The sequence below is a fragment of the Lytechinus variegatus genome, chromosome 4 (genome assembly GCF_018143015.1).
Source record: "Lytechinus variegatus isolate NC3 chromosome 4, Lvar_3.0, whole genome shotgun sequence".
Taxonomy (NCBI): Eukaryota; Metazoa; Echinodermata; class Echinoidea; order Temnopleuroida; family Toxopneustidae; genus Lytechinus; species Lytechinus variegatus.
In genome coordinates, this window is record NC_054743.1 from 87,502 (window position 1) to 114,013 (window position 26,512).

General features: G+C 35.4%; 1 long non-coding RNA gene across 1 annotated transcript; it reads right to left on the reverse strand.

The window, feature by feature from the left end:
• Positions 1 to 965: 965 nt before the first annotated feature.
• Positions 966 to 16,640, reverse strand: LOC121413178. Its single transcript, XR_005969683.1, has 3 exons — positions 16,491 to 16,640; positions 2,894 to 3,038; positions 966 to 1,192 (listed from the first exon to the last, which is right to left on the reverse strand). It is a non-coding gene; the product is annotated as an uncharacterized LOC121413178 (long non-coding RNA).
• Between the last annotated feature and the right edge of the window lie 9,872 nt (positions 16,641 to 26,512).

Sequence of the window (26,512 nt, forward strand, 5' to 3'; positions counted from 1 at the left end):
ATTATCATCATCATCACCGTCATCACCATCATCACTATCGTCATCATCATGATCACCATCACCATCATCACTATCATCATCATCATGATCACCATCACCATCATCATCATCATCATCATCATCACCATCATCCTAGTCATCTTAAAATTTAGTAATATTAAAATAATGAACAGATTTATAAATATTAAATTAATCTAATGAACAATAATGAACAGATAAAGTATTTAATTTAGTGAAAAATAATAAACAGATTTATAAATGTTTAATTGATTCAATGACTTTTAATCAGGGATTGTCATTTTTTCAATCAATCTGCTTAATATAATGACGACCCTTCCGCTGCAAATTTTGACCGTTCAAATTTTTAGTTGACCACATTTGTTTAGAATAACATTTTATTTCGTCCCTTTTTTGTATGATACATGCCAAAGAAAAAAAAAACAGTAAACGTTACTAGCCAATATATTATGCATGTGATGAAAAATGTATTATTTGTTTATATATTTAAAAAGGTTTAAAACGGATGAAAAGCTGAATTGCATACCCTTTACAATCATTTACCTAAAAATGCAATCAAAATTGAATAAAAAACAAAATTTACACAAATTCTACATCATAAGAAAATTCTACATCATAAATGTTATGAATGCAGAAAAACTATATTAATACGCTTAATTCTACTGCAATAATTTATTACTCCTCTCTATTTGTAAATGGAAATAAAGCATTTTTTATTCTCAAAGACGAAAAAATCAATACAAGTCCTGTAACTGCAATCTTAAGCTAGTTTTAATTTTTACAATCAGAATCTTATACTAGTAAAAATGGCTTAGCCAACCATTAAAAACATCTACATAGAACAATGAATAAGCAATTAACAATCAAACGTAAAGGTTGAATTATTCTCTGCATTGTTTAGTCTCCACACTACAGGACTGAACTCGTTTTATTATCACATTATCGAAATTGAATTGAGATATCAATCGACGCATATTTTAATCATCATCTTACTTCCACATATAACGATCATCTCCGAGCAATTTACTGAGTTCCTTGTTTGGTTCTGCATAAAAATCTAGTAGCAGTTTTCTTGTTTCATTCATCATAAGGCCAACCTTCGCTTTCCGACGAACTCCTGAATTTGCAATCTCATGAGAACAAATCTCCCTTACTGTTTCGTCTGGTAGGCTATCTGTGAAGGACGGGGGGGGGGGGGGGGTGGAATATAAAGGCAGTGATAATAATGATAATTATAATAACAACAATAAACAACAATAATACTAACAATGATAATCATATTAATAATAACAATAATAATAATGACAACAACATTAATAATAATAATAACAATAATTGCGATAATACTTACTATATCATTAGTCTCTGTAAGCAATCGATACTAATTCAGCTAAACTATCCTGGCCTTAGCAGAGCAGATGTTATACGCGTTTCAAGGGGGGGGGGGGCTGGGTGCAGGGAGGGGGAGTTTCCCCCTCCCGCGCGAAGCGTGAAGCTTTTGGTGATTCATAAATTAAAATGAAAAAGGAGCCATCTCTCTTGTCTCTAGTACGCATATCAGTTCCAATTCAGTTGACGATTTTGAACCTTGTTTTCAAAGTGATTATGAACGCACAAAAAAGGAATACAATGGAAGAAATTAAAATACTAATAACTCCGAGCGATGCGCGGAAGCTAAAGCATTTTATCATTTTTTTCCATGGAAAGGGTCCCGAGAAAAAGGTATTCTCAAAGATATATTGAATACTTCTCTTGGAAAGATCAGAATTGATTACAAACAATTTAGAGACAGCGCATATCTTTAACTCGCAAAACAGAAGAAAAGAAATGTATTTGTCGGGAGGAAGATATTCCTTCCCGCGCAGAGCAATGATACTCTGAAATTTCAAAGGGCGGACGTTTCATCAAATGCAGGTATCTTGTACCCCATCGGCTCTATTTCAATTGATTTTCTACGATTATTGAACTTCAAGGAAAATAATGCGCAAAAAGTTGAAACTTCTGTGATTTATTGAAATTGTATAAAAAAAGGATACCTAATTTCTTTGACTTATCCTGAAGCACTTCATTTTGAATCAAAGAAACGTAAGTGTCATTCAAAATTTAAAACTGAGGTTGCAAAACAGGACAGGAAATGAATGTGCAGGGAAATGACATGAAATTTAATAGAATTTGATAAAAAAATATTGTATACTTTTTTATTCAAACGACACGAATTTTATACCTTCCTCTTTTTTTAAATTAGGCACCTGTTTGCCCCAAAATTATGGTTGTTTAGTAATGAGCTGAAAAGCAGAAGTTGACTTTATGGAGGTGACGGCAGAAACTGATAAGATTTTACCCGCCCGGAGCCGACCCGACCAGAATTTGCGTGATCAATAAAAAAAAGGATAACTTCATATACTTCGGCCTAACCTTACTTTAAATCCATGCCCTATATACATATGAACTTTAACTGGCAAGAAACACATATAGCTGAGGTGGAAAGTAGGGTTAGAGAAAGGGTGGGGGAAACAATGGAGAAATTCAATATTGTCATTTAACCGCGCGCAGCGCGGAAGCTAAATTCATATAAAAATACAGAGCGAGAATGAAGGAGTTTCTCTTTTGAGAAAAAAAAGAATAAAAAAGGAAAAAAACACAAAGCTACCTTTCTTCCCTTTTCTCCCTTCCCTTTTCCTTTTCTCCTCTCTTTTTCCCTTCTTTTTTTTTTCTTTTTTGGGGACGTTTTTTTTTTTTTTTTTTTTTTTTTTTTATGGGGGGGGGGGCGACCGCCCCCACCGCCCCCCCCTGGCTACGCGCCTGAGGTCCCCGACGTAAATTATCATATCTGATTGATACACGTCTGACAAAACTCAAATACACACACACTTACCAAGCTCTAAAAACTTTAATATTTCAGAATAGACCTTTGTGCAATTTTCTTTCCAACTATCAAGTCGATGAATGTGCAGTTGTTCGCGTGGAAATACCTTCAACCAGTCTCGAATGAAAACATGATATAGTCCGATATGGAGTGGCTGTGGAATGAAAAATAATAATCAATGTTTACGACGATATTCCAATTCGGTTTGGATGTTATTTTATGGTAATTTATTAGCGTTATTCAATGGTTAATCCGTTAGTGCAATTTCATGCCACAAGACAAAAATGTGTACCGAATTTTATGAGAATTTGGAGAGAATTGATGAAGTAGTTGGAACAGCAAGATTTTTACTTTTAATTTTCATCATGTGATACCATGGCAAAACGATTTCACGGAGTATGGATTATTTGAAAAACATTTGAAAACATTCAAATTATAAAAACTACAGCGCGCACTGATTACCAAGTTTACTGCGCCTGTGCGTGTTTGGTGTAACGCGCTTTGCGCGACATACATGACATAAGCATTGTTCAATGGTATTGGAAAGTTTTATCAGTTGCCTGAAGATCGCACCTCACGTAAGGTTGCGTGAAACCCCTTGTGACTTTGGCCCGAATTCACAAAGGAGGTTTAAACCCCGAGGGGGTTTAAACCCCCTCCTAGGTTTTTTAGTCCATGGTTTAAACCCCGAGGGGGTTTAAACCCCTCTCTGTTTCACGAACGATGGTTTCTTTAGTCCATGGTTTAAAATTAAACCATGGTTTAAACCATGGTTTAATTTTAGTCCACGGTTCTGAGCATGCTCAGTAGGGCGTATGTTGTCTGCTACGGTCTTTGCTGACCACGGCAAACAGGGTTCGAAAATCCAAAGTCTGGGGTATAAAATACCGAAATTTGCAATCTCAGTCGATTACATGAAATGAAATTACATTAAAAACTTATTCATTGTTGGATGAGTCGAATTGTATTGTACATCCGCTATTTTTAGATACATCACAAAATGCAATAAAAATGAAAATTTGTCTCAACCATTGCGGTCGTCTGCGCGTCGACGATAATCTCATGTCGGTCCCATCCGTAAACATCGATGTCATGTTTTTAATCATTGAATAAATTTAATTCGGCTCGAAATAAAATGACAACAAACAGATATAATATAAAGATTACCCGATGAAACTTTAGGTATGAATATAATTACTTCAACAGTTTCAGTAGTAGTAGTATCTTATCAGATCGATTTCTCTTAATACTTACATTTTTGGTGATAAGCGGCATTTAATATGAAAATCAGCTGTTGATTTTTGCATGTCTACGATCTCGATCGCTTAGCTGCTGAGGCTGAGAGCTAGAGTTAACAACGCGCATGCCCGTATAGTCGTCCGGCAACCAATATTCTACAAGTATGGATCTATAATGCTTTTTCAGTATAAAAACAACAATCATAACAAAGATTGTCGATCAGCTGTTCTTACGTCATAATCAAAATTGCGAACGACCTTTGAATCCAGTTCCAACGCCAAAAATATAAAAAAATTCAATTCAAATGTAAATTCTAGAAAGAACACGTCCTAAAATTTTCTGAAGTAACTTTATCCTCCAATTTGTTTATTTTCCTTTCTTAAAATTGAGACCGCCCTGATATTTTCCCTAAATCTTGACTTTATTTTGTTAATGGTAATCAAAAGTGCATCCCATAACTCTAGCACGCATACAAATAAATATTTGTGGATCACTGAAACATTGGCTGAAATCCCTACTCAAAATAGTTTAGTTCTTTTATGATGGTAAAAATACAAGATCATTCAAAATCGAAATAAAACATGTATTTGGGACGAGATGACCCAACTTTTGGAAAGATAGCCTTTTTTGGGGTGGGGTAGTTGTAGCTAGAATTAGAAGTTTATTTCATTCCCCCAAAAAATTAGAGGTTTATCATATATATTTCCTGAATATTTTTTATCAAAATAAATTATATCAATTTCTATTTCTCATTTCAATTTGAAGTGAAAGTGATGAAGTGTTCTCTCTCGTTCTCATAATCTTTCTCTTGTTCCCGCTCATTTTCTTTCTATATCTCTCACACACACTAGCGTACCTACGGGGGGCAGACTGCCCCCCGCCCCGCCACTGACGAGTCACAACCAATGCAAGGGACCTATCCCTACCTATCCCTGCCCCCCCCCCCTGACAAGAAGTTTTGTTTTTTTGTTTGTCCATTTTTTTCTGGTACGAAATCGTTTTGTGATTGAAGACCCCTATTTTGTCATTTTTTTGCGGACGATTTTGCCCTCCCCCTCCCCCTGTGGAAAATCCTAGGTACGCTACTGCACACACATTCACCATCCTAGTACCTTTTTCTCTCTGTCACCCCCTCCCCCTTGCTCTTTCGAAAATGCATCAATAGAATACCTGTAATAAGAAGCATCTTACATCAAAGCAGTTTAAATATTTTAAAGTTAGCTATTTTTTTATTTCAATATTGAAGCATATAATTATTTCCTGTTTTAATGATTGTACAACAAAATACATTGGCAAAAAATATATTGGAAATATTCTCAAATGTCAAATTCATTAGAGTGTACATTCTACAGGCATATAATATTCTCAGTACATGTAATGTATTAATCCAATGAACAATGTTTCTCCCCCCCCCCAAAAAAAAAATATATATATATATCCATTGCAGGTCATGTATAGATCAAGTTCCAATAACACCTAGCAAAGCCAGTGCATCTACTTTGACTTCACTCCCTTCACGCTTATTTTTTTGTAACTGTGTTGACATTAATAAAAAATAGATTTTATTTTTTAAAGTGATTTTTTTATTAATATAATTCTCCAATTAATTCATTTTCATACATACCAAATTCTGTTAATAAGTTAGTTTAGATCATTTATGCATTTAATTTTGTTGAAAATCTATATAAATATCGAGCATTCCCAGAATTAAACAATCATCTTTATTTCCCTCAACCATGGAATACGGCAACTTCAAATCCAGCACTGCCTCAAGTTACACCACCCAAACAACCAAGTGCATCTACTCTGATATCGTTTTCCCATTCTAGGTGAATATTTCTGACAATATATCTGACACCCCCCCCCCCCCATAATATATATAAGGAGGTACTTATAACAAAAGTGCACAATACAATTTTCCTACTAGTGAAAATCCTTTGAAGCAAGCACTATAAAATTGCATTCTTAATCCTTATTGTAATACATGATTAGAAAATACTCTTGCATATAAGAACTTCAAATAAAACCTAATCAAACATCCTGCCCCCCCCCCCTCCACTTCAAATCCATCATTAACTGAAAGACATATCTCAATAAATCAAAGAACATTTATCTTTTAAGTATTTTTTGAAAAAAAAAAATGTTTAATAATCTATTGAAATAAACAGTTCTTAAATTAGGAAATGCATCCTCACAAAAGGAAAGGTCATTCTTCTTTTTTATGCTTGTTGCAATTAATACACAAATGATTGCAAATGTGAGAACTTCATGTCCAGTTGAAACTATTTTGAATAAAAGCTATCTCACATAGACCTTTGGATCTCTAAAAATACTTCCCAAATCATAATCACATTTTCAAGAGTATTCATCACTTTCCTTGAAACAAAATAATAAAACCCTCCCAACTGAGATGAATGTGACACATTGCTGAAATTTATAAATCTGCAAAAGAACAGAAGTTCATCTATTTCTTTCACCACGAGGACAAATTCTACAAATTAATTTCTGTCTGAGGTATCAAGGAAACTTTCCCAGACTGATGGAATTTCTTCAAAATCGCATTCCTCTTCAAGGTAATTTAGTATCATTAAAATTACCATGCCTTTTTTTCCCTTTTCCATTGACCCTTTCTGCCAGAATATTTTTTGGCCAGACTCATATATCAGATGTAGTTGAAATAGATGTTAAATACTGTAGCAAATGAAACATGATCCCCAAATCAAAAATTCAATATATGGTTCCGAGAACAATCAGAAAACACAATGTACATTGGTGTCAGAAGCTGAACCTATCAAGTAGAGAGTTACCAGTACGTTAAACAACATACATCTTTGACAACATGATTTATAGTATGTGTTTTACAACTGTACTGTTACTATATGTTATGTACTTAAATGCATTTCAGTATTGAATTTTAACCCTGCAGCAATACCACAAACTTTTTTCTGCAAAATGGAATTTGAATTACCCATCTCAAGGAAAAAAGAATCATCTGTCAGAAAAGTTTGAGCTGGTAGAAGTGCATGCCGTTAGAATTGAAGTTCAATGGAAGAAACATGGTCTCGACTTTATAAAGAGTACAAGATGAGAGGGAAAGAACATGATATGAGATTGAAAGAGCATGAAATGAGATTGAAAGACACGATATGAGCTTGAAGGAGCACAAACTACAAATGGACGTTTTGAATAAAGAAAGGGAGGTTGCTGAAGCTAAGCTGCAGGAATCACAGGGTTATACCAATCAATTTATTAAGAAATAAAGAAGTAAAGTATTCTTCATGAATTTGAATGAACTCTGTGTTTCTATGTTCTTAATGCTTTTGCCATTGTTATAGGCATTCCTCTCCACATGAAGTTGAAAGGGGTATATAAGAAGCATATGGCCCAATCCCCCCCCCCCCCCCCCCCCGGCTCTTGATGTAGACATGTGTCCCATCAATTGCACCTTTCACTCCTGGAAATCTAACAGTTAGATAGAACTGTCTCTGAGTTGCTTCAACTTCTCTTGTTGTGGGAATCTTCATGTATTGCCTCTTCCTTCTTGCTTTAGCTTCTGACACATTGATGACTGCGATATTGCTGCCTCATCACCATGCATCTTTTAAAATGATCCTGTAAAATAAAAACAAACCATATGGTTGATGGGTGAGGTGATTGTTTTGAGGTAATTTAAAACATTTCATTGAAGCACATACAGATGTTAATTAAACAATGAATATTCAACGTGTACAAATATCATACAATTTTCTCCAATATATTTTAACAAGTGGAACGCCTTTGGCAGTCTCGCCATCATTATGCGATTCAATATAGCAGCAGTGCTGACTTCAAAAACAACTATTGAATAATTTTTTTGCCCAATGCTTTAATGACTTTTTACCTTGAAGTTTTGCACATCTTTTGATTTAAAGTAAAAAAAAAAATAATTGGGTTGTACAGTACCCGAACAATGTACCATCAATTTTTAATTTCAGCCAAGTCGTCACTATATAGTGAATTATATTTGTGACATAAATTGAGGAAACAGAATTGAAATTAATAGAGAAGTGACATAGAAGCATTTTTTTGTGATATATGAATAAATTTTGCATAAATTAACATAAATAATTTTCTAGTCAAAATTTCAAGTCTGTGTGGAAATTTGGGGACCCTCATGTACATGTCGCTCTACCAGATGGATGAAAAAAAAAATCAAAATTTGTCTACAAATACAGAAGCATTTTTTGTGATTATGAATTTCGCATAAATTAGCATTAATGAATTTTGCATAAATTGGCATAATTTTATACTCAAAATTTCAAAATTTTGTGTACAAGTTTGGTGAACCTCATGAAGCTCTACCATGGGTTAATGGCAAAATTTATAACTCTATCCTGACATAACACTTGTAAAAGCAGAGCCTCACTACTGCTGTGGTAGTTTTGGAATTTTTAAATTATGCAATTCATAGGTACTTGACTGTTTGCTGAAATGATACTCTTATTTTTGTGCTCCTCTGATTTCTAGATATTGTCATCAGCTTTATCTGGAGTACTAAAATTATAGAAACAATCTCAGTCACTTAGATTTAACAGTGCCAAGAAACATTCAATAATCGTTTATGAAAAATTGAATTACTTACCCACTGCATAAAAATGGAGAGTTGTCAACACCTGCAAATAAACAGGAAGTTGATCAATCCTCTGTGTGTCCCTCTTCATTTCGGCTTCCAGCATATTGGTGACGGTTTCTTTTGACAGTCGATACTGATCTCGAGATGGCCATCCTTGTACGATTTTGATGGATTTTTAGCATCACGTAGCCCACAATGTCTTGGGAAAGGTAGCTGTATGCAGAAGAGTTGAATATTATTTTTAATTCTTTTATTTTGTGATCTTTATAATCATTCCAAACTGTACATGTTTATGTAGATTTGATCTGCCAATATAATTACTGCAATCTTAATTTACTTCCTGAGATTAACAAAAACTACATTCAAGCCATTTCATTTCTTCATTCTAAATATTTCATGTTCGATATCTTAACAAATCATTTCAATAATACTTTTAAACAAATCAAAACAATGTAAACCAAATTAATAATCATACCTCTTAGTAATTTAAGGCTGTGAGGAAGATGGAGATAATCCATAGAGACCTACACTGTATGGTACCTCTGATGCCGAATGTAATTCTGTGAAACAATGGTCAAAGTTTAAAAAAAAAAAAATTTCATTAAAAAAAATATTCATTGGTTTATCACTTTTTAAATGCAAATCTCACAATGAACACGGTGAATGATAAATAAATAAAAAAAAACATTGTAATAATTTGTTTGAAACTGTGAATATGCCTTTCAAAATTAGGCCTCTCTAGGCCTAATGACTGTCTTAACTTAAATCTTTTTTTTGGGGGGGGGCTCTATTTTCTCTATTTGCAAAAGAAAAGACTTTAGTTTAGACCAAACTTTGAGTAATCAACTCTTTAATATTCCTACAGCCTAAAAAATTGGCCTGTGCTGAAAGAAAAAAGGTAGGTCTCGATCTACAAATGTATATTTTGAATTGCAATTCAGGCTTTTTAGTATGGTAGTGGATCGTATTACCGAACACTTTTCATGAATTTGATCATATCAAACACATTATTCCAATAAAATTCACCAAACTTTCACCATAAATACACAAATACCTACAAAATATAAATATGCAGAAATTTTGCCGAAATTGGTTTTCATTTTTACGACATCAGCTTCCAATCGGACCCCTCTTCGCAAGTGAAATATTTTGGTCACTTGAAAAGGTATCGTATTACCGAACGTGTGTTTTCTATGGGAAAAGTTGGGAAAACAACAAAGTCACTGATGAGCTATTTTGACCATATTTTATTGTTTTGAGGATATAAAGACTTCTAAATTGTGTTTTTGATAATTTTTCATCATTTTTCTATTTAAGTTCCCTTTGGAAGGAAGTTGCAAAGGTTTGAGCGTATTTGATTATTTTCTGACGCATATGATGCGCGCGTTCGGTAATACAAGGCCGGTCGGTAATACAATCACTCACTATACAAAGTTTAGTCAAGGCAAATTCAAAATCAAATTGAAAAAAAAATTCTTTCCGAGTTTCTCCTCTTAAAATGCACCAAATAGTACAAAGATTATATAGATTTAGATATTTCATTTTTATCTTGACATTCACAAATTAAGATATAGATGGCATAATAATATAAACATCATTGTGAAGCTCATAAAACAATTAAGCCCGGCCCGCGGCTGAGCACCTTCAATTCGTTCAACAACACAGCGTCAAAATATCCCAACACTTAAATGCACGGATGGGACTGTGGCAATACACACCCGACGATAAAGTGCATCGTCTGGACTTGTCAATATAAAAACCTCGTTCGCAATCATGAAAAACAATACTACCAATTTCATATAACTGCAAAAAACGTATCAATATATTCCATAGAAGGAAAGAGGGAGTTTATTTTACGAATTCAAAGAAGAATACTTACGAATTTCTAATCAAGAAGACTGCTTGACAGGTCCAGGAACGCAAGAAAAGTTTTCTTCGCTCCAGCGATTATTCATTAACTCCTCAAGTGCGCATGCTCGTAAAATTAAACCATGGTTTAAACCACATCTAAGAGCAGACTAAAAAATATGACGTTTCATGACGTTTTATGACGCATTTAAACCCCCTCGGGGTTTAAACCTCTTTCGTGAAACGTAAATGAAAAACCCAGCTCGGGGTTTAAACCAGGAGGGGGTTTAAACCACCAAAAACCAGGAGCTAGGTTTTTCGTGAATTCGGGCCTTTGTGTTTATTATCCAAAGCTCTTCCCGTGAAGGACATCGAGCACTCTATTGAAGGATAGAATTCCCGAAGTGTGTGTATATATATATATATATATATACAGTGCCTATCAAAAAAAAGTTTACACATATAAAAAAAATCCTGTAAGATGATACATTTGTGAAGATTTTAACACTGGTACCGATAGCAAATGACGATATAACTGTCGAAAAAATATTTCCGCTGGAGTGAGCACCACTTACTTTTGAAAAGTTAGAGAAAAATGATTTGCGCAGAACTTTGAAATAGTTATGGGAATAAAAGTGGACCTTAATCATGAAGAACAAGTAGATTTTAGCTAGTAAAATTTGTTTGAAGATATCTTTTACTTTTTTTACTTGTTTCCTTGCCCAAAACACTTCGAAGAGTGCATTGCGCCCCACCCCACTCACACACCGAGGCCATCGTGGCAATATTTGCTTTAGACTGAACTGTGATTTACATGAACTGGTGTGGAAAAACGAGTATTAAATGACAAATGAAATGTAAACCCACTTTAAATGATAAAAACTTAGTGACAAAATGCTGGAGATGTCTGATATAAACTTTTGTTCTGATTTAGTGATGTCCTCAGATCCAGCTGGCACAAAAAGGTAAAGGTTGTGCTTACTAAGTGTTGAAATTTCAATCTGGGTGGCAAATTGTTACAAAATGCTTGGATGTATCTGTTGTATTTCATTTGAATACAAGTGCAAGGGGAATGTATGATAAAATGCTTCGCAGGGTAAGTGTGATTTCGCCCTTTCCCCGTGACACAGCGTGAAAACGATCAGCATTTCTGCAAGCTTTACAAAAATGGACAGTGCTCACTCAAGTGTAACATTCTATCAAACTTTTACTTCCATTGGATAGATGAGACACAAACCCAAGAATTTGTGTGAAAAACTACCCACGTGTTGTATATATTTTTTTTCAATTCCCAGGCTTTTTCAAATATAGCGTACTACACAAATTCTACTCCGTTGAAATTAACAAAATATTGATACAGGCTAGCTTCAATAATCTTTATTAAAGGTCAAGTCCACCTCAGAAAAATGTTGATTTGAATCAAAAGAGTAAAATCAGACGAGCACAATGCTGAAAATTTCATCAAAATCGGATGTAAAATAAGAAAGTTATGACATTTCAAAGTTTCGCTTATTTTTAACAAAATAGTTATATGAACGAGCCATTTACATCCAAATGGGAGAGTCTCTGATGTCACTCACTCACTATTTCTTTTGTTTTTTTATTGTTTGATTATACAATATTTCAATTTTTACGAATTTGACGATTGCCTGAAGCACAAAATGTTAAAATAATGGAATTCCACGTGTTCAGAAAGGAATGAACTTCATTTCACATGACAATGACGAGAAAATAAAAATATTTCATATTTCATATAATAAAATACAAAAGAAATAATAGTGAGTGAGTGATGTCATCAGTTTTTGCATGCCTATACCGAGATATGCATATAACTGTTTTGTGAAATGAAGCGAAACTTTAAATGTCATAACTTTCTTATTTTACATCCGATTTTGATGAAATTTTTCAGTGTTATGCTTGTTGAATTCTCCTCTCTTTATTCAAATCAAGTTTTTGTTGGGGTGGACTTGTCCTTTAAGCACGTGTCAATAATTAAGAGATTGGTTTAATTCATAGAAATGTATACTAATTACTAGTATATATCTCTGTGGTTTAATCAGAAAGAGGCTGCAGCCCCTCGATCGAGTGAATTTATTTATTCCGGAAGTCACATAATGGCAAAAGGATCAGATGGGGGAAGATGAGAGAACATCTCGGGGGAGGGGGATATAGTACATATGAATTTGTGACCCCCGATTTCTTTCATCTAATTTGAAGCTTTTAATCAGCCCGGGCCCCGGGTCAGCTGCGCGCACACAGAACCGACTATAAGCGTATGTCAGCGAGACTTCGCGCGTGTCCATACTTCGTGGACGGTCATTATCTCAAAAACTAGCCAATATCCTTAAAATCTGACATCAACGTGAAAAGCGACCTAAAATTACCCATTACTGAAAGTTTCTTTAGGATGAGTTCAGTATTCATGAAAATATTGGCAAAAGATCGGCAAATTTGTCACCGCTAGCGCCTGTTTGGAAGAAATCAACAAGCCTCACGATATCACCATTTTGCAAGCAGAAATCACCAAAAATGTGAATTAAATGTGTTACTAACCGATTCCATAGCATTTTGTCATCAATCTGATGTAAATATTTCACTTTTTCAAGTTGAGCTTGAGTTTTTGTTAAAATCTCCACAAAAGCTTTGGTGCGCGAAGTTAGGTCACAATTTTTCTGAACGTTTTTCCAGCACAGCCCACATTCGCCGATCGGATTAGAATTTTGAGATCGCGATACCGGCGAAACCCCTTGACCTATTTTCCGTCCATGATATTATAGTTTACGATCTTGCCGTCAATGTGGTAACTATTTCTTGAATTGGTTTTGTATAAATTATGAATATTTTGTGAACAAAATTAAGCCTGATGAATATTTTTGAAAAGTGCGCGAAGTTTGGACACCCCATCATAATTTATTGTCGCTCATCTGTGCGGTTGAATCTGATTGGATCGGATTGGATCACGCTAGGTTTGCGACCGTTCTATTTAGAGCAAGGGTGACACGGAGGTGGGCATGGTGGGAGGGACACGTACGGTGATTTATTGAGACTGTTTATTTTCAGCATGCATTGTTTCTTGTCATTTTCTTTTCAAGGAATGTGAGATGCAATTCATTAGCTGTCTCATCGCTCTCTGCCTACGTGATTTTACTGAAGATTAGTACAAATGTCGACTCTCTTCTTCATTTTTTTCTCATTCAATCTCATCGATACCAGGGGGGCATTTCATGAAAGGACTTGTCAGACGTTTTATCCGACAAGGCCCATTTTATCCGACAGTCACCATAGTAAAAGTACCTCTCAGCCCAGGGTGACCAGATTTCACAAAATGAAATACGGGACAATCGACAAATTACGCTGCATGAGCGGATCGACCGAGCTAGGTGTTAATAAAAGATCAACAAATAAAGGCTACACACTATTAGACTTGTGAAAAAATTATTAAGAATTAGGAGGGAGAACGAATAGAAAGAATGAAGGAGAAAATGAAAAGACGACAGACAAGAGATGAATTCAGAAGAAAAAAAGACAAACATGAAGGGGAAAATTAACGGGGGAAAAACAAAAAAATGTTAGAAAGTAAAAGAGAGAAAAAAGGTTTCCTTCATTCGTTGAAATGTATAAGGAAAGAAAAAAAGAAAGGAAGGGAAGATGAATAAATATGTGAAAGAAAAAAAAGGAGAAAATAGAAAAAGAAAGTAGACAAAATGTTTCCTTCAAAGAAAGAAGAAAAACAGGAAGGAAGGAAGGAGGGAGGTAAAGAATGAATAAGGGAAAAGGGTTAAGGAAAAAAGAAGGAAAGAATAAAAAGATGAAAGAGAGGGAGGAAAGAATGAAGGGAGAACGGAAAAAAAGAAAATAATAGATGGAGAGAAAGAACGAACGAAAAATGGAGAGGAAGGAAGAAATAAGCAAAGAAAAGTGTAAGGAAAGAAAAATGAAGGAAATAAAAAGGGAAATTAAAAAAAAGTAGGAAAGAAAGAAAAATGAACAGAGAGAGAAAGGATCAGGAAAGAAAAATCAGAAATACAGGATAGAAGGATGAAGAAAGAAGGATAGAAAAGAAAGAAAGAAGAAAAAAAGAATAAAATTGAATAGTGAAACATTGTCAATCTTAAAAATTATATGAAACATCGTGGCATCATACACAGGCATCTCTCCCATCCCATTATAAGTTCGCACCGATCACAAAACTCAAAAGGCGAGCTGAAACAACTAGATGTAGTTGTGAAAACTCAATAACTTGCTCAACCGATTACATCACCAAATCAGTAATCTGAGGATCCATAATGTAATTATAAAAATTTACCGCCTATTTTGTGATCATCGCTTTTTAGGGTTGCCACGCAGTCAAGCTTAGCTTATAGTGGCAACCCCTGCAACCTTCTAATAATCGATGTTTTAATAGAAAATGCAATTTTTTTATGTTTTGCTTGTCAGTTATATGTAACTTATTATTGTATTTTCTTTGTTATGTTCATGAAAAAGTGTTGCAGAAACCAAAAAATGAAATGAATTATTTTGATTTTAGTGGAAAAACTGTTCATCATGTGAGGGACCGTTTGCACCATTGGGAATCTGCTCGGATCCTACATGCCCTAGCTAGTAGCCTACATACCACGCTGATAGGCAGGAGGCCAGAGGGCTGGCAAGAAAATCACCGCAGAACTTAGCAAGAGTCTACATGTATCAATTTTTTTTATTGGTGCTTCATCATCAGCTGGTTTCTTGATGAAAATTCGTCACTTTCAAATGTTTTAATTATATTTTGTTCAAAATTTTGAAATACGGGACAAATAGGCGTCCCGGGAAGGGTTTGTCGGGACGCCGGGACAAAGGAGAAAAATACGGGACAATCCCGGGAAAAAGGGGACGTCTGGTCACCCTGTCTCAGCCAATCAAAATCAGAGAAAGATGTCATATCTGACAACTTGTCAGATGAAAATGTCGATGAAACACTCCCCCGGTGTCGGGTTTCTCTTCCCCTCCCTCGTGGAGAAATGAAATGCGCAAATGCATGTCAAAGTTCCCCAAATCAGACGGAGGCTCCAATTTGTTTAATCTTTTGACGTGTTTTTTTCTTTCATCCAATGAGAATCATTTATATATCAAAATGTTCAGAATGAACTGAATGACTTGAATCCTTTTCCGGTGGTAAAAATAGCTCACTCCCGGCAAGAAACCGCCAGATCTAGCCGGAAGCGCTCAGTCAAAAAGTTCAATACCACAGAAATTTTGACCAAATTGATGGAAAGTGAACAATAAATGACGGTGCGATGGCACAACAAAAAAAATCGTGATTTTACATCACCATAACGAAGAAGAGTTAAATTTTCTAATGCCTTCTCCGGTGGTGAACTAGGCCGATCGGATCAAAATATATTATGGTTGAAAAAAGGGGGAAATTGCACATTTTTGCGGCCTTTCACGGCGGCGCGCGGTGTGTTTGAATAGGTTGACGCTTAAGTCTTTGGGTAAAATCCATATGAATGGATGATACATGTGTGCCACGGTTGAGACCCCCATTTTCAGCCTAAATTTCCGTTCCAGAGCAGCACCAATTTAGAAAGCCATCATGAAAAATTACAATTTTTCCCGTTCCGGAGACCCTCAAATTTGTGATTTCTCTCTCCAGAGAGCGCCCGTTGTGATCTACTCAGCCGGTCGGAGCGGCGAGCTCGTTTCAAAGACCCACTTTATGACCAAGATTTATAGTTCCAGAACCCCCTATTTTCGAATTTGCGCGGCACATAGGAATCATGTATAATTCGAGTACTCCCCCGGGGAACATCCCTCGGTGACTTTATTTCGTCTCCTTTAAGCCAAATCGACGTAAAGTTAGAGTTGACTTGGCATCTAATTAATCATACTCTTTACCTACAGAATTAAATTAATCAAATAATACCTCACCACAAATTCACGATCATTTCTCGCGTAAGAACATGCCCGTGCACTCAGCTTTGTCCGACAGGTTTTATATATTTCAATTTCCGCAAGTACGCCTTCATGAAATTGTTGGGGAGATCCTTTTTTATTATGGAAGTGACAATAATGAGAATACAATCTGTAGGCAAAAAAAGAGATAATAGTGGTGGTGGAAGCAGTAGAGTAACAACTGGACGAGGAAGGGCGAGGGGGATGCTGCCTTAAGTTTTCCGGTGGGGGAAATGGGGCCAGATGAAAGAAAGAAAGAAAGGGAAATCGAGAGAAAAAGGCAAACAAGGGGGAAGAGGGGAGAAGAAAAGGGAAAGGAATAAGAAAGAAAGAAAAGAAGGAGAAGAAAGGGAGAAGTGAAGAAAAGAGGGAGAGGGGCAAAAAGAACGGTGAGAGAAACATCCCTGGGGCCTGTTGCATAAAACTTTTTACCTGAGGAAACTGGTAAAATTAAACTGAAAACTAAGGTTAGTGTGATTTCTGCCATTGACACTGGGCGAAAACTCCGGTAAAAACAACCCGAGTTTTCTCAGGTAAAAAGTTTCATGCAACGGGCCCCTGATCGTCCCGGAATACTAGATATAGTCCAGGGTAGAGGAGGTATAACCTTTTTTTAATATATACAATATTTTTTGATGGTTTCTTGTTAATTCGAGGGTGCTGATTACGAATCTGGATGATGCCACTCGTGTAACCTTGAGCATTTCCACAAATTGGCAAAATCCAATATGGCCGTCAAAATATGCAAATTACCCATGAAAATCATAAAATTGTCCGCACATTGGCTGTGAAATGCATGAAAATTGTGTGGCAGGAATGAAATACTCTCTGAAAAAAATATTTTTTGACAATATATTTATTTTCCTGATATTCATAATGGCCGCCATATAGGCCAATATGAATAGGGAAAACTAATTTTCACAAGACGAGCAATAAACTGCAAAAAATCGCGATGTATGAACGAAGTAATATTTTCAAATCATCATTACTAACGAGATATATCATTTATTTTGTCATTACATGGGAACATTGCTGTATTTTGATATCTAAAATAGCCGCCACTGGCTCAAACAGTATTGCGTACAATGGCAATGGGGCCAAAAAATTCATACGAGTGATCACTAAAATGCTTATTATGAAGATTAAACGAGTGGAATAGTGATTACAGCATAATTGCTAAAGGCATGGTCACACCGCCCCACAGTGGGCCAGAATGAACCCAAAGTGCGCCAAAACCCTTTATTCACATATTTGTACGATTGTATTTGGTATATAGGGGTAATTTAACCCGTAGAATTCAATAAAAGTATTTTCAAATATTGATGACGTCGTCAAAATACTGTTTTCTGATTGGCTGTTAACATTTGAGAAGAAATTACATGTTTCTAATTCTACAATAAGTTTCAAATTTTCAGAAACTTGTTATAGAGAAATTTCAGCAATAAGGAAGCATATTAGCAAACAGCAAATACACAAACAGGCAAACAAACAAACAAACAATTCAATTTGTGACTTGAGTATCGCTTAAAGAGGGCGCCCTACCATGAATCCGGAATTGTAAAATTCAAAGTGAAATTGTAAAAAAAAATGCAAAGGGGTATTTTCATTCCCTGGGTACAATGATTAACCACACCTACATTAATTAAAATGGATTGATACCAGAAGTGGACAGTGAAATCTTTAAAATAATTATTCCAATGATAAATAATAGAGGCCGGGTCGTCTGCAGGTTAATCGGTACAAGGCCCTACAAGGCCTTCCTATTTCACCAAGAACGGCGTATACAAAGTTATTCCGAAACAGAGTCTCTCTCTGCTATCTTACCAACCATTATGTCTTTGGTGAGAGGATCTTTTAGCATACTTTGAACATCAGGGGGAAGAGGCTGTGCTTGTACTCTTAGAAATTTGCTACTAATCACAATGTCACTTGTTACCATTAGTCTGTGGAATACATATATATAAAGTAAATAAGAGTCATAAACCAAACAATCCTTGGAATGATAATGTGCACTTTCTTCTTGATTGATTTTAACAATAATTTGTAGCAAATTTAGAATGAGCCAAGAGATAAACGAATTCATACGTGTATGTGACCCCTTTTTTTTGGGGGGGGGGGATAAATACTAATAATGTATCTGTCCTTTACACATTTTCATATTTTGGCGGAAAACTGAGTGAGACCAATTAAATCCCTAGTCATGTGTGTTAGAGCGATATACAGTAGCCCCTACTTGGTTTATGAACAACAAAACAAATTAATAATCTTACCCGGGAATCTTACCTTAAGAATTTATCTTCTCAGAATGACAGCATATTAGATATGCAACACGGGATGGAACAGTTTGACATCAAAATGAAGTTGTTTTATATGTATTATTATAAGTGGAAGTGGAAAGGAAAGCTTGTCTTTACGTATATTTAACGAAAATATTTTAGGAAGATACCAGTCAAAAGAACCAGACACTTTCTCCCTACCGCTCCACGAACGCTCCAACAACGCTCGGGCGGTGTGGCCCTAACGAAATATAATGTTATTATCAATATGCCATGTATGTGATGAATGTTGTATTTTGATATTCAAAATGGTTGTCAAAAAGGCCCTAAAAGTATTATACGCAATGAGAAAGAGGAAAAAAGAAATCACAAGAGTGAGCACTAAAATGCATATATATCGTGATAATCTAATTGGATACTGTCTAAAACGTACTTTCTAACGAAATAATATGATTCAGTTTGTGTCAAATACTGTAGTTTGACTTTCAAAATGGCCGCCACAAAGCCATTAATTTTATTATGTACAATGCAAAGTGGGAAACCAATATTCGAGCACCATAAATGCACGTAATGGTGATCTATGAGTAAAATATTGTCTGAAAGCATAATTTCTATTAAGATATTATCATTTATTCTGCCAATTGGGTGATAAAATACTGTTACTTTAAAGTCAAAATGGCCGCTACAGGCCCTTATGGTATTATGCACAATGAGAATGGGAAAGAATCATTTCAACAGAACATGGAGAATATGGCTTTGCTTGCATGGGCAAATGGTGATGTATGAGTTAAATGTTGTCTGAAAACATGATTTATTACAGAATATATCACATCTTATGTAATTCAGGTGATAAATACAGTATAAAATAAGTGCCTATGGTGGCCATTTTCAATTTAAAAATGCAGCATTTATCACCTTAATTACACAACATTCTGAGACATCTACAATAATTCACCCTTACATCACAATTCACAATTATATGCAATATTTTGAGTCAATCAATGCCAAATTCTGTCAAAATTATATGTCTCATGTTACAATGTAGACAATAATTTTAGGGCCTGTGGCAGCCATTTTGGATTTCAAAGTACAGCATTTATCACCTCCATGGCCAATTTGTGATGTATTTAGTTAGAAATAATGTTTAAGACAATATTTTTACTCGTAAATCACAGTTATATGCATTTTATGATTCTCACTCTTGTGAAAATCATGATTTTCCCTGTTCACATGTTATATAATTCAGTTAGGGCTTGTAGAGATTATTTTGAATGTCAAATGTCAGTATTTATCACCTATACATGTATAGCAGAAGAAATGCGATATTTCAAAAAAAGAAAAGAAATGTTTCCAAATAACGTTTTACTCATACAACATCATTATATGGTTGTCATAGTCAAGCGAATCCAAATTCTTAGAAAATTATATGTCCCCATTCACATTGTAAATTACACCGTTAAGGCCTATAGGAGCCATTTTGAATTTCATAAAACAGTATTTATCTCATGCATGACAAAAGAAATGATATATCTTGCTAGAAAACATGTTGTCAGACAATATTTTACTCGTAGATCACAATTCCATGCATTTTATGTTTCTTACTCGTGTGAAAATTAGTTTCTCCATTCGCATTGTACACTATACATATAGGGGCTATGACGGCCATTTTGAATGTCAGCATTTATCACATAAATGGCATATTATACAGATATTGCCTACCTAGAGTTTGAATATTACATTTCCTCTCCCTGACGGAGTTATATTTTTCCCAAGGGATCATATTTTGCCCAAAGCGCGCAGCACTGAGGGAAAATATTATCCGGAGGGAAAAATATAGCTTCGGAGGGGAGTTGAAATGTTATTTATTAAAACGATAGACCAGGCAATATCTGTTATATCATATAGTATAAGTTGATTCGCCATCAGAAATTGCATTCATCATCTGGTTCAAACCCGAAATTCTTGCTACAGCTCTGATCCGTCTATATACGTCATAATAGATTTTTTTATTCATCAAGCGCGTTCTTCATGCAATCGACGCGTTAACATTAGCGCGTACATCAAATAAACTGCCTTGTTAAGCAACTTGTATGCAGCGAGTGAATCAAACGCCGCAATTGAAAATATACAACGCAGTATATTCCCTGAGGTGACGTCAAAACCTAGAATGCGATCCTCGCAGCTATGGTCACGTGATGGCGTATTGACCTACCACTGATTCGAATCTACATAACCTATGTAATATTATACAGATATTGCCTACCTATAGAGTTTGAATATAACATTTCCTCTCCCCGACGGAGTTATATTTTTCCCAAGGGATTACATTTTGCCCGAAGCGCGCAGCGCTGAGGGAAAATATTATCCCGAGGGGAAAATATAGCTTTGAAGGGGAGTTGAAATGTTATTCATTTAAACGATAGACCAGGTATATAAAGGTATATTTTGCGTCGTCTCTGCATGCAATGTAAATATGCGCATTGAGACCGAGGAAAATACAAATAATATACCTATCCCTTCCCGATATTTATGAATCTAGGGCAATACGGTTTTGTAAATGACCAGCTCAGATATCTGATACGGGTGATAATTATATAATATTGACTGGCCTTGAGGGAGATACCAAATATATTTCCCAAACTAGTCTCATATTGCCCCGAGTCGAAGACGAGGGCAATATGGGTCTAGTGAGGGAAATATATTTGGTATCCCCCGAAAGTAACGCCAGTCAATATTATTATTATTACCTGTTCAAGCCTCTAGTGTCAATTCTTGTCATGTCTGCAATGTATTTCCTTTTTATGATCTTCACAAATAGTGCTGAAAATGTTTCCACAAAGGCTGGTAAATATGCACCTACATGTACATTATGTCTATTTACAAGCTTGCAACAGCAAACTGTTAATGGCAATGGCAGGCTGAAAGAAGAGCTAGTCAATATTTTTATTATCATTAAATCAGATATCTAGAGCAAAAATCATGATAATGGGGATATTTCTTTGAAAAATAGAGTTCTATTGTTTCATGTTAATATCGGTCTAGGCTCTGCACCTTACCATTATGACGTACTTGCAAGCGCTCTGATCCAGCGTTGTCTTTATTATGACGTATATTGTTGGTGCGCGGATCCTTATAAAGCGTATTTCTTTATACGCATCCACAAATGCGCTGGGGATTGATGAGCTCGGAATACGGATATTATGGACCGCTAATTATTGTACGTAGGTGCAATAGGAAAATTACTCTTTTCGGGGGAGGAGGGGTGTACGAATATTATGGTCACTCGTCATTCAGCTGATCGCTGACCGAGCCATTGTGACGTAGTTTATGTTGAGTTAATCAGTTAGACAGACAAAATACGCGTTTATATCATGTCTCCAAAATGCCTCAATCATGTAATACTTATATAATATTGGATGGCCTTGAGGTTAATACAAGGAAATATTGGACGAGCTTTGCATAAATATTGGACGAGTCGAAGACGAGTCCAATATTTTGCAAAGCGAGTCCTATATTTCCTTGTATTGACCGAAAAATGGGACATCCAGTATTATGATTATTGTTCATACAGAAAATTTTAGCAAATGATTTTTAACTTACCCTCCCGCCCTGAGACTCTGCTGTATGATGGGGGGACCTAAAGCTACGCACTTTGTTTTCAAACAATAAAAACTGTCCCAATTTTAATATTTCAACAATTTTAATATTTCACTAATTTGTGGCAAACATTCTAAAGATCATTAACCAAGTAGAAAATATCACAAAACTCACTAATACGAAAATCCCGTCGTGTTTTTCGAACACCTCTTGATTTCGCCGCCCGATGTAGAAGGGGTCCTAAAGCTACGCACTCGATTTATCATGCAAAAAAATAGTATTTCCTGTGCCTCAATTTCTAATATATATTCAAATTATTATAGGATAAAATGAAATTAAAGCAACTATAACTCCAAACTTCCTAACAGTTGTTGGTTTTCTCTGCATTTAGAGATTTGCTGCAGCCTCAGTAGAAAAAATTTAATAGGAATTGTTCATCACTCTGCAGTCACAGTTCAACACACAGAGTGCGCATTTGCCATTGAAAACTGCATGCGCGCGCGATGAGTGGTGTGTACACTTCGGGAATTCCCCTTCTAGTCGTCCAATATTTTCAATATTGTGTCACCTCGGAAAAAAATATTAGGCGAGTTCAACAAACTTTTTAAGTGGGTCGAGTGCACCAACAAAATAACACTTGTATTTGGGCTCTAAAATTGTCTGTATGGATAATAATTAGCAACGAACGTAGAGGGCAGCAACACACAAGCGTGTTGCTATTAGGAAGGTCCACTCGATACGCGCATACAAATGAAGTGCGCGAACAATTTGGTAGTCATGCCAACGAAACCATGATCCGATACAATACACTCACGGAGTGACAGCAAAATAGAAGTAAACAAATGAATTATGACAATAGTAGATTAAAACAATAAAAACAAAAAATATATAAAGAATTTAATAATAATGTATCACATTTCGAAAATAATATATCACTAAATTATTGTTACAATTTTTTGTACATTTTCAGTAAACTGGGATTAAATTCTGTCATGAATAAACCAGTCTGCTAATTTCACCCGGATTTAGACAAGCTCATTTTGTGACCACCGAAATCCTCTCAGAGCACTTTTTTAGTAGATTGTAGAGTTGATTTATTTTCATTTCCTCTTTATCATTATTTTTGCTTGAAAATTTTTTACATCAAATATCATATTTAAAAATATGAAACATTTATTCCTGTATTTTTCATAAAATATTACATAGTAGTGACAACGGTTTGATGACTTTGCATATCAATATGATAACAAGTATACGTGACGTTGATACGTCTTTATTTAAATTTCGCTGCACCGTAATGCGCCTACACAATCCAGTACGCTATATACCGGCGCCATGGCTGGCACGACCGCGCCGGCGCCCCGGGCCGGTCGGTGCATAGGTAGGGTACGGTTGGCTGCATGCATATGCTAACACAATTTTTGTAAAATTATGGAATGAAAATAGTAGATGTGACATAGAGTTTCGCCCATTGATAGTTCTCAAGTCAAGACCCGTCGGAATATACATAGGTCGATACTGAACCAGATAATTTCTGTCTAATATCAGGTCTATAACGTTAGAGTTAGACTAGGACTTGGCTTTGCTAGTTCAGTAGTGGCCGTATTCGATCCTGCCTGATGGACTGCAAAATGTTGGTTGGATTTGTGGATTTATCATAATTATTACAGATTTTCAGACTACAATCTACATTGTAAGTTAAAATTGAAATTCTAACCTTGAATATTTATCGTTGCTCATCCGCCATAGTGCCACATCAATGACAGACCAAGTCTATATCTTTCAAGTCCATATCTAGCTAAAGTCGAGTCGCGTCGAGATTATCCTGCCAGTGCAGTGCGGCCAGCACATCATTCGCGCAGCGCAGTACGCGCACCGAGGTACAGGTGACCGGGGAAAGTTCGGCGCGGCCAGACCAGAACATCACGGTCTTTGCTCTGGCGTTAGCTTGTGTAGATTGGTAGGGGCAGCGAAATTAAGCAGAAGAGCGGTAACACAAATGTCATCAGTCTATGTATTTTTATTGCTCCGTAAACTACAAGAATCATGATTACATTTTGTCTTATAATTTTTAAAAAATACAAGTATACAAAAAAATATTATTTAACATATTTCTTTGGAGGCTTCATTGTCAATAAAAAATAATAAAATTGAACAAACGAAAAAAATCAACTCTACAATCTTCCAAAAAAGTGCTCTGGTAGAAGGTGGTCACAAAATCTGAGCGAAGTGGACCTTCCTAAAAGCAACACGCTTGTCAGAGTTATCAATAGACAGAGTGGCGAAACCGGAAGTGTGTTCTGATTGGTCCGATATTTCATGGAGCCCCAATTAGTTCCCTCTGGCATATTTTCTGCGCTTGTGATCTTCTGCTGGGTGCATGCCCCCGGAAATATCAATAAACTACACGTTTTCTCACATTTAGTGATTAAATACCTCGACACTTTCAACTCATGGATATATTTTCTAGACGCCAATGTGAGTATTTTAATATATAAAGTTGTTTTTTTGTACATACATCTGGTTTTATTTTGCATAAATCGGCTTCAAAAATAATGTCAAAAAAGTGTTTGGTAAGAGAGAAAAATTGCATTTTTTCAAGTTTTGTGTTATCATGTTTTGCACAAATTACCTCAACGTGTTGAAAATATTGATTTACTATGACTGTCAAGGTTGAATGATCTTTTAACAAGTTGTTTCATGTTATTTTGGGGGAAATCCATTTAATTTCTACCAAAAACAGTTCATAAAATTTAGCATATGGGACTACCCTTCATAAGACCCTAGCCAAAGATAAGGAGCTGCGCCGCCGGAGCTTTCGGCGGCGGAAACATTAGCACACCCTATAGGCCGCAGGCGGTTAATTGCAGGGCTGGCGCCACCAATAATGGATGGAGGCACTTTTTAGCTTCATTCTAGCCTAGGCCTAGTTCTAAGTTACTAGTATTAATCTTAAATCTACTACTAGTCTTAATCTTAAATCTACTAATATATAGAGGAAAGTATCCCTATTATACTCTAGACTCCGTTTTTGTTATATTTTATAAAATTAAAGGAAATGTGTTGATTTTTTTTTATAGAAAACTTAAATAGATCTAACGTTAGGCCTAAGTAGTAAGGTTAATAATAAGACTTAAGCACTGCACAGTGCAGTTGTTAGATTAAAATTTGTAATCTAACAAATGAACTACAGTGCTCAAGTCTATACTCTGGACTAGGTCTAGGGTCTAATGTTGAATATCCATAGTAGATGTAGACCTAGTCTAAGTTAGGCCAAGATCGATTCTAACTAATCAATATTTAGAGGCTAAATTCCAATAAAAGAGCTTAAATCTTCCTCTCAAGACAGCAGGTGAATCAATCTAGATTCTAGTTAATACAAACAGAAGGAGTGATGACACAAAGTGCTTTTGTCTATGTCCTCAATAGCAGTAATGGTGCTAGATTGACAGTACTGTCATTTTATTCACTCTTAGTGTATGTCAGTGTAGTATTCAAAATATGTTAACATGTGCTTTGACCTTAATATGACTGTGACAACAATGTTTGCTTGGACTGATGATGGAAATGGCACAGGTCTAATGTGAAGCCACATTTTAGCACCTCATCTTCATTATGGATTATCTGCTGGTAATTGTACTTGATCACTAATTTTGTTATCATAATTGCATGTGTTTTCAAAGATCATGCAATTAAGGTAATGACCTCAGTGACTACAAGTTTTAAGCATCAACTTTGGAAACAACTAGCTGAACAGAGTTTACTTATTTCAAAGGTGGTTTCTGGTAAGTCATAATCTAATAAACATCTCAGCTGATAATGTTTTGAAAATAATTTATCAGGGAATGAAAGTTAACACAATCAGGAAATAATGCAAGATTGAAAATAAAATATATTTTCATTCCCCCTTATAATTGTGCAATTTGGAAAGAATGAACAACTTATATTGATATAATTTTTATGTATGATTGTTTTTTTTTATTTTCATAAATGTATTGTTAGGGTATTTCCTCTTTTTTGTTTACAAATGCATCATGTCATTGGGACTATTGTATTACATTTTCAATAAAATTCCCTCATTATCCTTGTGTTAGGATGTACATTTATATTTCCATGTATACCCAT